General features: G+C 42.7%; 1 pseudogene; it reads left to right on the forward strand.

Moving 5' to 3' along the window:
• The first annotated feature begins 7,635 nt into the window (after nucleotides 1–7,635).
• On the forward strand, nucleotides 7,636–8,457 carry LOC102420374 (annotated as a pseudogene).
• Nucleotides 8,458–12,458: the final 4,001 nt, after the last annotated feature.

Below are 12,458 nucleotides of genomic sequence, written 5' to 3' on the forward strand. Positions count from 1 at the left end.
CCTGTTTGCAGAGAGCAGACTGTCCTTCCTTCCCATAGGAGCAAGAGAAGTGAGCAGTGGCCGCCATTAGGCTGACTCTGTTTGTGGACAGAATGGCTGATCTCTGGGGGTGGGGATTTCCAATCCCTGGGAAGCAAGACAACTTTTCCTCCAGAACAGAGTATCTATTGGCAAAAATGAGTTCCGAGGGGATTGTGGCGCACTTGTTCACTCTGTGTGACTGCGGGAGTAGGTGACGGCAAGTCAATTCAGTTGTACAAACAAAGGAGAATGAAACAGAGTCATGTCTGTCTTCAGAGGAGCCCAAGGATATAACTCTCCTGAAAGTGTAGAGTGTCCTTGAAGTAAATTCTGGCTGACAGAACACAGAGCGGGTGGGGGAGGGCTCTGATTGCCACAGTGTGGGAACAGGAACTGGCATAGGTGCTCTCCTTTATTACAGACCCACCCCCTGTAAAGGTAAAGAGCTGATGCGGAACCAACATGTGCAAATTCCCTTCCCCTCTGCCCTTGGCCCAAGGGCAACCGCACAAAATGGGATTAATTGGGATTATGGGGGCTTTGGCTGCTTGGCTGCTACTCAAGGATGAATGCTTAATTTATGTCTCAGTGATCTTGACTCCTGCCTGATTAAACTGGCTCAATCAGGCCATTGTTTGCCAAGGATTTTCCTTTCAAAAGAGTGGCTACAGGTGGTGCTTTTATGTGACAGACTTTTAGCTTTGATACAATACACAGCTTTAATGGATTGCTGCAATACCACCTTTCTCTCAGAAATAACTAAAAGCACAAATAAATTCAATGGGTTCTCCTCTCATCTTTCAGGGCTTTTCTTGTGATAGCAAAATGTCAACAGGTATGATTGTTCAAGAATACATAGGATGGATGTGGGATTATTACTGGGCAACAGAAAAGAGCATCTGTTTGGGAAGCATCCACTGAGCAGAGATGCTATGATTCAGAGCACCTCACCTCCTCTTAGCAACCTACTCCTGTGAATTAACAGGTGCCCTCGGCAGGCCCAGGCCTGATGGTACCCAGAGCCGGTGAAACGGGGCCGTGCTCCAGCTTCGCTGTGCTGTTCCTGCGAAAGTGTAAGGACTGGCTCCGGTGTTTGACGAGAAGCTCAGACTCTGAGGTTTGTTCCAGCCTGGGCCTTCTGTTGTTAGAAGGGACGGGAATGATGGGCAGCTTCTCTTCGACTGGGATTTAAATGAAGGCTGTTCACACACCTCAACTGGCGTGCCGGTTTTAGCCCTTTTGACTGGCTACGTTGGTTTACAAATACATTAAGCAATTTTGTTGATCAACTTGACGTTTTCTTATTGACTTGGCCCTTGAGGTCAGCCAAATGAGCCAAGTTGCTTTGGGCTAATCTGCCCTGCAGCATACTCTCATGCTCTTTCCAGAGACCACATTCACATCTTCAGAAGCAAATACAGGCAGTCCTCAGGTTACGTCGGACTCGACGTACATTGTTCGTGGTTACCTTGCCATCTCCCATTTACAGTATTTATTTTAAAAAAAAGTTGCGTCATACGTACATATGTGCTTTATGTTTTTTATTATTTATTTACCACTAGTAAAGGTCAGGAATTGTTATCTTTCTTTTAAATTTTTTTTACGTTTCACTTCATTACTGCTGTGTATGTGCTCCATGTGAGTGACATAGGTGCTTATGTAGGTGGGTTCTGACTGCGAAAATCGTGTTACATCACGCCGTAGGAACGGATCTCTGACGTAACCCAAGGACCTACTGTAAGCTCTTAGGCTGCATAACTGAGTGAAGCCTCCTGGCCAGAAGGATTGCATTAGGAGGAACTGTAGTCTATGACTTTTGTGTCTAGTTAAAAATAAGTATTGTGATTTTAATATACTAAACTAACATGACAGAGACCTGTACATTGGTCATCTGATATTTCATTAATTTAATAGTTGATTTAATTCTAGAAATTTTTTTCTCAATATCAAACATCAAGTACAAATTACTATAGCGATTATGAGCATCCTCATCCTGTATTTCTCTGGTATTATTTTCACTATGCCTGGAAGATGTCAAAATGTACCAATATTATATCTCCTAACTTCATATAAAATAGCTATAAAACATAACTTATTAAGGCGAGAAGCCTATCATATTTTTGGGAAAATCCAGTGATAAGTGTTTGGGTTCAAACTCGGCTTTCAATGAGGATTCCATAAGTTTAAAAACTTTATGGAAAATGCAATTATGAGCATATTATAATGGTGATTAAAAATTACTTTAAATTTTATAACATCATCTCCCCAAAATACTCTGATGATAAGATTTAGGATTTAATCAACTGGAGAGTAGATGATAGTAAAATTGATTGAGTAACTCAATTTAAATATGAAAGAGAAACAGAGATTCTAGGGAAATAGATAAATGAGAGCATATGACTTTAGAAAGAAAATTAGTCAACTCCATCAAACAACTTAGAAGTTAGAGAGGAAAGATGTTACTAGGATTCAGAATTAGCAGAAGTGAGAGATGCCATCTGTCCTGATGTTTAATGAAGCTCCTCAGTGAAGATGCACCAAAGTAAGAAAAGGTTGCTCTGGGCATCATATGAAAATGCCCCAGGAACTTTGGCTGGGAAAGGTCCTCATCACTTGTCTTCCTCCCAGGACAGTCAGGGATTTCCTCTCCTGCTGAGTAGATCCTTCTAAAAGCTGGACAGTTTGCAGATGTGTCCTACTGCTTGAGCATGGAGACACAGTCATAACCTCAGGATGTTAGAGCTGGCAGAGACCCACAGAATTTTCTAATTTAACCCATTTTTTTACAGACAAGGAAACTGAGGCCCAGAGGGGGTAATGAGCTTGCCTGGAGTCACACAACAAATTATTCCCATTGCCCTTACTTGATTTACTGAGAACCCACTAACCCTGTAGACGCCCTTTCCAAATTTAGGAATTAAAATGATACAGCTTTATTGTTACCACACAGATATTTTATTCAGCATAATTGTTCTGAATTACATATTACTACTCCTATCTTTAAGCAGCTTCTCTTGATTAAAGTACTCCTATAATGCTGAATTCCCTGACAGTCAGAACCAAACATGATTATATAGATTGCTTGATTATACACATTGCTTAATTATATAGATTGTTTTAAATCATTCTCTAGTTATGTCAGGAAAGCCTACCTGGTTTTCTGATCTACTTGACCAGCTGCGTATGGGCAGGGACCAGGTTTTTGTCTTTCTTTGAATCTCACTCAGTAGGAACCAATATTTATAAATGAATAGGGTGTGTATGGTTATAGGTACCTCAACACATAACCATTGCCTGCCCAAGAAATTCCTGCATCTCTAGTTGTTGAAAGTCAAGGGATGTAGTAGAAGGCCTTGTAAAGTATTTTAAAGAGGGTTTGCTAACTATCAGAAGCCCCTTCTACAAATTTTGGTTTTGAGCTCGCCGTAAAGCTATGAATTTGCCTTACAGGGTCAGTAAAAAGAGGTATATTTTTAGAAGGTAATAAAAGGTAATAAAACTTTTGGTCAAATTAATGGATAGACAAGTCCAAGATGGTTTGCATATAAGTTAATTTTGAAGTCAGAAGTCAGAAATAGACATTCTTAGGTGAGGTGTTTTTGGTTTGTTTGTTTTTTTGTTTTGGTTTTGCTTTATGAAATTGTACTGGAAAACTGAATAAAAATTTAGTCTTTGCAATCAGGCCTGGCTGAATTGTTGTCCCTCCAGGGCTTCACATCCCAGCAAAGTACCCCTGAGCAGTACATCTGACCTCTTGCTCTCCTGGCTGTCCCCTCACATCAACATCTGAATATTTGCTAAATAAAATAATAGAGGTGTGTCTGGCCCAAACTCCTATGGCCAAAGCATGGGGTGAGATGCTGAATCATATAAACGATGTCAGGGTCCCCAAGAACCACATTAGGGATATGTGAGGAGTGGCAACGTATATTGTTTCCAGAAGAGGGACCCACTAGAAACATAAGACATCAGGTGAAAAGAGTTGGAGAATCCATCTATAAATCTCACCTCAGACTCATCCCAAGTATCAACCTCTTTGGTCATTTAGTTGATTCCATAATTTCAATTTTCTCCATGTGCCACCAGTAATGTCTCAGGTTATTCCTCAACAGCTCCATGATGGAGGCAGTGTTGAAATTAGTCAAGATGAGCCTGGGTTCCAGAGGCAAATTCATTCTATGACTTCGGACAACTTGCTCATCCCCTCTGGGCCTTGGCTTTCTCATCTATCCACTAGGGAGTATTAACTTTATTACCGCATAGAGTTACCACGAGGATAAAACTAATATATCAAGGCATTTATGACAATACCTGGCATAGTAAGCCCTCAACAAATATTAGGAGAATAAACACCATTTTTGTTTTTTACTTTGAGAAATGTGTGGCTGGCTGGATATGTTGATTCTAGTCATTGGAAGCAAGGCAGCCTAAAATAAAAAGATTTGATTTCCTATATATTGGCACTTAGACATTAATTTCGCAAGCTGAAAAACAGAATGGACCTTGAACATTAACCTAATATGCCAAGAAATAAAAACACTATCAAAATGTCAGGAACAGCATAAACCATAGATATTATCTTTGTGTATTTTTAAAAATTGGTTACAACAAAATTGCTTCTTTTCATTACACACTTATGTAACTATTCTGATTTCATATAACTGTACCAACTTTAATGTCTTTTTAGTATTTGCAAAATGTATAACAATCTTCAACATGAACTGTGACTTCTAAGTTTATATTTTAACTCAGCATGGAAAAAAAGCGATTCTTTATTTTCCGAGCTCTGACAAGACACTTGGCCCTAGACGAGTAGGGAAGGTTCTGGCTGGTGATACAACTCGAAAATGAGTTGGTGGAGACAGAGGTTAAGTCTTTGCATTGTGAGGTTCTATTAACTTTTCCCTAGCCTTGCCCTTTATCCTCATCTTTATTATCGTTTGTAAGAAGCTCTCAAAAAGCAGACTACTCATTAGTGGTTCCATGGTAGATAACTGTATTCAGTTGTTATGTTGTCTATGCCACCATTGTCCAGCTTATATTATACAGTGTGACAAGTGCTGTATAGAGCAAACGAAAGGCAAGGTTTCAGCACAAGAAAAGCTTACATTATAAAGAGACAGTGTTTTGAAATGGGCTTATGAGAGGGCAAAAGCGCGAGGCCAGGTGTAGTTGAACAAGGAAGATAGTGGCTCTAACAACAAGCACAGGCCCATCTGGGAGGAGAGGGGGGGGGGGAAGGGGGGGCAAAGGGAGCGCACTCTTCAAAAGTGGCTCCTTGTCAACAATTTAAAAGATATTATGTTGAATAATGGATTTTAAGACTATGATGGATATTAGAAGAGGTGGTATGAAGATGGGCCATTGAATTTCCGGAGAAGGAGATAAAGGGGGGCTCCTGCTTTTTACATTTTAGATTTTGCCTCTCCCAGCCAACAGTTTCAGACATTACCTCCAAGCTCACTGCCACCTAGAAGTTAGAAAATGGTCATACCTTTGGACACGGGACTTAAAGGCTGAAAGAAGTTGGATGTGTGTTTTGTTTTGTTTTGTCCACTAGTAAGTAGGGGAAAAGCTGAGAAAGATGTGTAAGGTAATAAACATATTAACCAGTGATTCTTGGTGGTTGTTTCTTGTTTTTTTTAAAATGTCCTTTTAAAAACAATGACCCAAGGATGCCAGTAACAGCAAAAAGACACTTCATATGCTGAAGACTAACTGCAGGCTTAGGTGGGAGACTACGAATCGTTGCTAACTGGTTATTTTATAAAGTAAGCTGGTGCTTCAGTGAACTGTAATATTTACCCCAGGAATCAGGCACTTCTTTGGTGTTATGTCTTATATTTCAAGAAGGCTTTGTTGCTATAGAGGAGGCAGCAGCATTAAGTGGCATGAAGTCAGCCTGTGGCATTCCCTACCTTTAGGGGTCAGAGAGCCTAACACTGTAGATGAATTTCAAAGGGGGCCAGATAATTCTGTGGCAAATATTAACGTTTGCTGTCATGCATATCAAAAGACTGGTAATCAAATCTCATGCCTCAGAGAATGAGTGAATCATGCCAGGGGCAAGCCTTTTTTCTTCTGCTCCCCCTCTGCCTATACAGGAAACATGACCGATTTGGTGGGAAGGGAAAATACGCCTGTCTTGTGATAGCACATTGAAATCACACAATCCTCTGTGGCTCAAGACCTGGGTGGGGAGTTGGGAGGTACAAAGATAAGTCAGGTTTCTCAGTTCTGGGATAGTGGCTGTCACCCTGGAAATATCTCTGGACTGACAAGACTTTGAGATCTGCAAGGAGAGACAAGACTTGACAACTAGCTTTCTGAGTTTGGGCCAGTCTTAGACTTCAACTAGGGGAGATGCCTCCTTAGAGACCCCAGATCATCTAGACACACAGGTGATATTAAAGCTGTGAGCTGGTGAGATCACTTTGGGGGAGAGTGTAGAAAATCTGAGAAGAGACCCAGGGCTAGGCCCAGAAGGAACTGGGTAGAAAAACAGAAGAATGAAGTGTCATAGAAATAAAATAAAAAATAAAAAAATGAGCCCAGCTGGCATGGCTCAGTGGTTGAGCATCAACCTAGGAACCAAGAGGTCATTCTTCAATTCCCAGTCAGGGCACAAGTCCTCAGGGTTGAGGACTTGATCCCCAATAGGGGGCATGGAGGAGGCAGCCAATCAATGATGCTCTTCATTGATGTTTCTATCTCTCTCTCCCTCTCCCTTCCTCTCTGAAACCATTAAAAATATATTTTTTAAAAATTATAAAGTATGTAAATTACTATACTTGAAAATGACGTGTTAACTTTCTTTTTTTAAATATATTTTATTGATTTTTTACAGAGAGGAAGAGAGAGGGATAGAGAGTTAGAAACATCGATAAGAGAGAAACATCGATCAGCTGCCTCCTGCACACCTCCCGCTGGGGATGTGCCCGCAGCCAAGGTACATGCCCTTGACCGGAATCGAACCCAGGACCCTTCAGTCCGCAGACCGACGCTCCATCCACTGAGCCAAACCGGTTAGGGCTGTGTTAACTTTCTTAAACACTGTTCATCATTATAACCTGAATTGCAGGTCTGCGCCTGCCACCTAGTAGGTGCTCAGTTTGTATCTGTAACAAGTCTTAATTATTGAGTGCCACATAAAAGGGAGGCGGTGGTTGTCTCCACCAGTAAGATAACTTAATCTTCTCAGCATTTTAGGTAGTGTTATTATTTTCCTACCACACCCTAAAATGAATGACTATGCCCTTTGTAATTGTCAACCTTGGATGACAAAGTTTCTGAAAATCAAGTGCTTCTCTTAACTGTTAAATGTGGTACTGAGTCCTAGTTAGCTGGGTGGATTTGCAAGAATTTGAGTCAGCTAGTGGACAATCACTCATTGAGTAACTACCACTGAGACAGATGCCAGTGGGAACACAGGGTTCTCAAAGTGTGACCAGCCTAGGCAGAAAGGAAAGACAAAGTTACCTAGAACAACATGTACAAGACAACCTGTCCTTTCTGGCCCCCACCGATAGACCGAGGCAGCCCAGCCAGCAGGCAGGATTGCCATCAGTCCCCGTGGCCATTTAGGAACAGATCTCCTCTTCCCTTGGCCTTGCCATGGCAACCTATGGACGGAGATGCACAGCAGCCAATGTGTATTCCTCCATCGTATGCTGACCTTGACAAAGCTGCCAGATATATTTTCAACAAAGGATTTGATTTTGGGTTGGTGAAATTGGACGTGCAAACAAAATTTCATGCAGTGGCGTAAAATTCTCAACATCTGGTTCATCTAATACAGACACTGGTAAGGTTACCAGGACATTGGAGGCCAAATATGAATGGTTTTTATGGTCTGGCTTTCACAGAGAAATGGAACACTGGTAACACTCTGGGAACAGAAATCGCAGTTGAAGACAAGGTTTGTCAAGGTTTGAAACCAACATTTGATACCACCTTTTCACCAAACACAGGCAAGAAAAGTGGTAAAATAAAGTCTTATAAGAAGGAATGTATAAACCTTGGTTGCAGTGCTGCAATCCGTGGTTCAACTGTCTTTTGTTATGAGGGCTTGCTTGCTGGATGCCAGCTGACCTTTGGCAGTGCCAAATCAAAGCTGACAAGGAATAACTTTGCAGAGGGCTACAGGACTGGGGACTTCCAGCTGCACATTCATGTCAATGATGGCACAGAATTCGGAGGCTCCATTTATCAGAAAGTATGTGAAGATCTTGACACTTCAGTAAACCTTGCTTGGACTTCAGGTACAGCTGCACTCACTTTGGCACTGCAGCTGAATATCAGTTGGATCCCACTGTTCTGTGTCACCAGAGAGAAGAGGGCACACCAACACTGCAAAGGTACCAGCCAGGTAAGATGGGGGTTGCTGAGAGACTAGGGCAAAGGGACTTGTGGGTGCAGCAGAGGGCAGTATGCTAGTCCAGCTCCCAGGCCGAGTGTAAACATGGATCAGAGGCGTGATTGCTGAGAGCAGCTCCAAGGGAAGCTGCTGTGAGACACAACTGGGCAAATCTGTGGTGTGTGGCTGTCACATCAGGATGAGTATTAAAATGTAATTCTTGTAAACAAGAGACAATTTTGATGCATTCACAGGAGGACCTGACTCAAACACCCAAGCTAACCCATTATCCTGCACAATACAGACTGCAAATGTTAGTCAAATAAAGCTAAGCTGCCTTATTTGTCATCATAGAAACAAACAAACAAACCCAGGACTGGCCCCAATATTATTTCCCCTGAGTCCCTCTAAAATAGCAATAACACCAAGTTGATTGTCTTTGTTCAAATGGTTTAGAAATGCTTTCACTTTCAGATACTGTCCACTAAAGTCCTTTCACAGAGTAGATTAAGTAGGACTTGGTTGATCAAGCAAAATTGCTGATCTACCTTAGCACTCAATTAGCCAGGGGTTATAGCTCTAAGAATACACAGACATATGGATCAGACATGGGACTTTAACCTGAATTGGGAACCCGCAAAGATTTAAAGCCAACTATATCTTTCCCCTGGATGTCTGAGGAAGGGCACATAGCCTGAAGGAGACAGATCCTAGAAGCATTGGGTATTTGGCCAGCCCTTTCTTGTGAGGTTGTAACTCAATTCTCTGGTGGAAGATTAAAAAAAAAAGACAAGATGCCTATTACTAAGAAAAACACCCCGAATCATGGCTGGGAAGCCAGCTCTCAGGGTGTGTGGCTTAGTTCCCTGACATTGCCTTCCTCACTTAGGTTGGACTTGGTTAATCAAGCATATTGCTGATTATCCTTCTTCCCCATGACAAAACAGTAGTGAAAACCCTTAGCATTTGTGCAGGACTTGAATTATTTTATTATTTCTGGTAATCATTTCTCTTGATTCCCAGAACAACCCCTGTTATGCAGGAAATAATCACCCAGGCCAAAACATATGGTTTACCAAGAAGGAGAGTGTGTCCCTGAGACAGAAGTCACAGACAGTATCCCAGCTGGGTCCTCAGACTTCAGAGCTGGTGCTCCTTTTCAGGTCTACTTGACCATCTCAAGTCTTCATCAAACAATTCTAGAGAGGAGGAGGGAGGGGTGAGGGAGGACTGAATGAAAGAAGGTGAAGGGATTGGCCAGAGACCCAAGGACACAGACAAGTGTGGTGATGCCAGAACAAGGGGGTAGGGTAGGGGCTGAGTGGAGGGAGTAAAGGAGGGGGGGAATGGGAATGTGTAATAGTGTAACAATAAAAATAAAGAAAAAATTAGTCTTGAGCATTAAAAACAACAACAATTCTAACCCAGAATGTGCTATGACAAAAACATTTCTCCATATTTTAGCATTTTTTAATTGACAAATACTTTTGCCAACTCTTCACCATGATTTTTTAATGCATTTTAATAACAAAAAAACTTATACAAACCTCTTCTCTAGAATAAAGTGAGTGGTGATATTGATGATGGTTTTCAGCCCTTATTCTGGGAACAAATATATTGACTGCTGGAGCATCCTCCAACCACCTGCCAATGAATGCACTTGTGTGCTAGCAGTGGAGTGTTGCTCATGACAGAAGGTATCTGGGATTGGAAGGTAGTAGTTGGTCGACCTGTATGATAGAGAGACCCACTTTAATATGTAAAGAAATTCTATGATGTTTGAAGGTTCTCCCCTAGTATCTTATCCATCCTTCCACCACTGGACTTGAAAGCTGTATTTGGTGCTCTCCTGATTGCAGTGTGTATCCCTTTTGGAAGAAGAGAGTAGGGTAGAAAGCAGTGGTGCAGGCTCCCACCCCATGGGCTCTCCCATTATGCTCTTCCTGGCATTGCCCATGCGAGGAGGAGAGGAGCCTCAGGCTCCCCTTGGACTCACACATAGTTACATTGTCCTTCACCCAACTTGATACTTGGTGGGCAAGCACTTTACACTCCCTGAGGCAGGCTGGGTAGAATCCACATCACCTTCGCCTTCTAGAAATGGGCTAATGCTGATCCACGGGCGAGAGAGCCTAGAGCCATTTCTCTGGGTTTTCCTGTGCTTATTTCCTCACTGCCCAGCAGCAGCCAGCCTCTTCCCTCTGCAGTTTGTCATCATCTTGTTACCATAAAAATCACATCTCAGTTTGGGCTGCAGGGCTCAGATAATGCAAAAGCACCATGTTAAATGTTATCATGTGAAACATCACATATTTCTTCAACACTTCATTCCAGAGCCGGGGCTGTGGCTTTGCAGAATTCTTTTTCTGCCTCCTTCACCCTCACTCTTTTCGTCTCCCAAATCCCTTTCTCTTGCTCTCTTTCTCCTATTGACCACTTGTTAAATCTTTTTGTTTGTTTCCCCCCTTTCTCTTGGGACCCTCCGACAGGCAGGCTTGCCAGATTCATTTTCTGATCAAAGCTGTTTGATTTGGTCAATTTTGCCACATTGGAGACGTTCTCTATTACAGAGATAAATAGCTTTGGGCTAACTGTCAACGAAAACTTGTAAGCTAATAAATTATTCCAATTTCTTCCTGCGGATTTCTCTGGAGACAGCCCTAGGAAATACACTTTTTGATTAGTAAATTTCTCTGTGTGTGTGTCTGGACATTCAAATGTGTCGGCTTTGATTAGCACCATTGCTTTTCAAGTCGACGTTGGCTGAGGGGCTGTCAGTTGCAGGCAGCCCTGATGCATAATGCATCAACTGGGCCCGGAAACAGGAGCCTCTTCCAAGGCTGGAAAGGCGGGAAAATTGCCCTAACAACCCTGCTGGCTCACTTTGCACCAAAGGGAGCTTCACTTGAAAGTCTCGACAAGACTTGCTTTGGCTTCAGCGGGAGCCACCCATGCTGGGCTGAGAGGGTTTGAAGAAACCACAACCATGGGCCTGCCAGGAACCAAAGCCACCGCTCCATCTGCTCTGGCCACCAACTCCTCCTCCCACAATTTCGCCCTTGCATCCTCACCCACGCTCTCCACTCCATCATCCTGGAGTCCCTGGGCAAAGGCCAGCCCCTCCTAGGCAGGCCCAGATTTCCTTCGGCCTCCCCTTGGATTCAGTTTGCCGTTTGTCTAGTTAAGGGCCCTTGGGTTGTTATAGAAACAATATTTTGGCTATAACAAATCAATCGGTGCGTGTGAACACAAACATACAGATCATTTATCAACTGCAAAATACCCTAAATTATGACCTTTCTAAAACCTATCAGAAGGGCGAGCGCATGCATAACGTAAATTAAAGTTTGAAGGGTCAGCGGTTTTTACTTTCACTATTCATCTTTCTTTCACCTTATAGGTTTAAGAACAAGAGGGCTGTGTAATTACATTTCAATGGGGTGCAGCGGTTCATTATTCCCGGCTATACCAATCTGCTGCAACATTTCCAATGCAGCCAGGTACATTCTAGCAGATATTAGTTGGTGTAAGACCATACTTGCTCTTTGGGACTGATAACATCTTTTAATGCATAACAGCGCTATCATCTCAATTTAGAAAAGGCTACAAGGGTGAGGGTTTTTTCTAAGATCAATACAGTTGTTCATATTTTATAAAGGTGGTAAAGCCTGTCTGGCAATTCTTCCCAGATATTACTTGCCCTTCGCCTCTTTACTAGCTCACGCTCCCTTTCTCTGATTGCTGTTTCCCCAAATATCCACCACCCTATGAGCTAGTAGACAGCATTTTGTGCTCGAGCCCACTGCACTGATGGAAATGGGTAGCTTCCAACAGAAAACCCTGCTGCTGCCAATTCTCTGGCTCTGGCTGCAATGGTGCGATGGTGCGATGGTGCCATGCTGCGGAGTGCATGGGCTCCGAAGTTTTGGCTCAGCCAAGAGAGGTAGCAGCCATCTACCTGTGAAGCCAATAGGCACCTTCAAAAACTCTGGGTGCACTCTGCTCCAAAATGTGTGGGCATGGAGGCTGGTCAGCAGGGTCAGGTTAAGGGGACCTCTTATATCCTGAAGAAATTCTGAAG

Source organism: Myotis lucifugus, unplaced genomic scaffold (genome assembly GCF_000147115.1).
Source record: "Myotis lucifugus unplaced genomic scaffold, Myoluc2.0 scaffold_0, whole genome shotgun sequence".
Classification (NCBI taxonomy): domain Eukaryota; kingdom Metazoa; phylum Chordata; class Mammalia; order Chiroptera; family Vespertilionidae; genus Myotis; species Myotis lucifugus.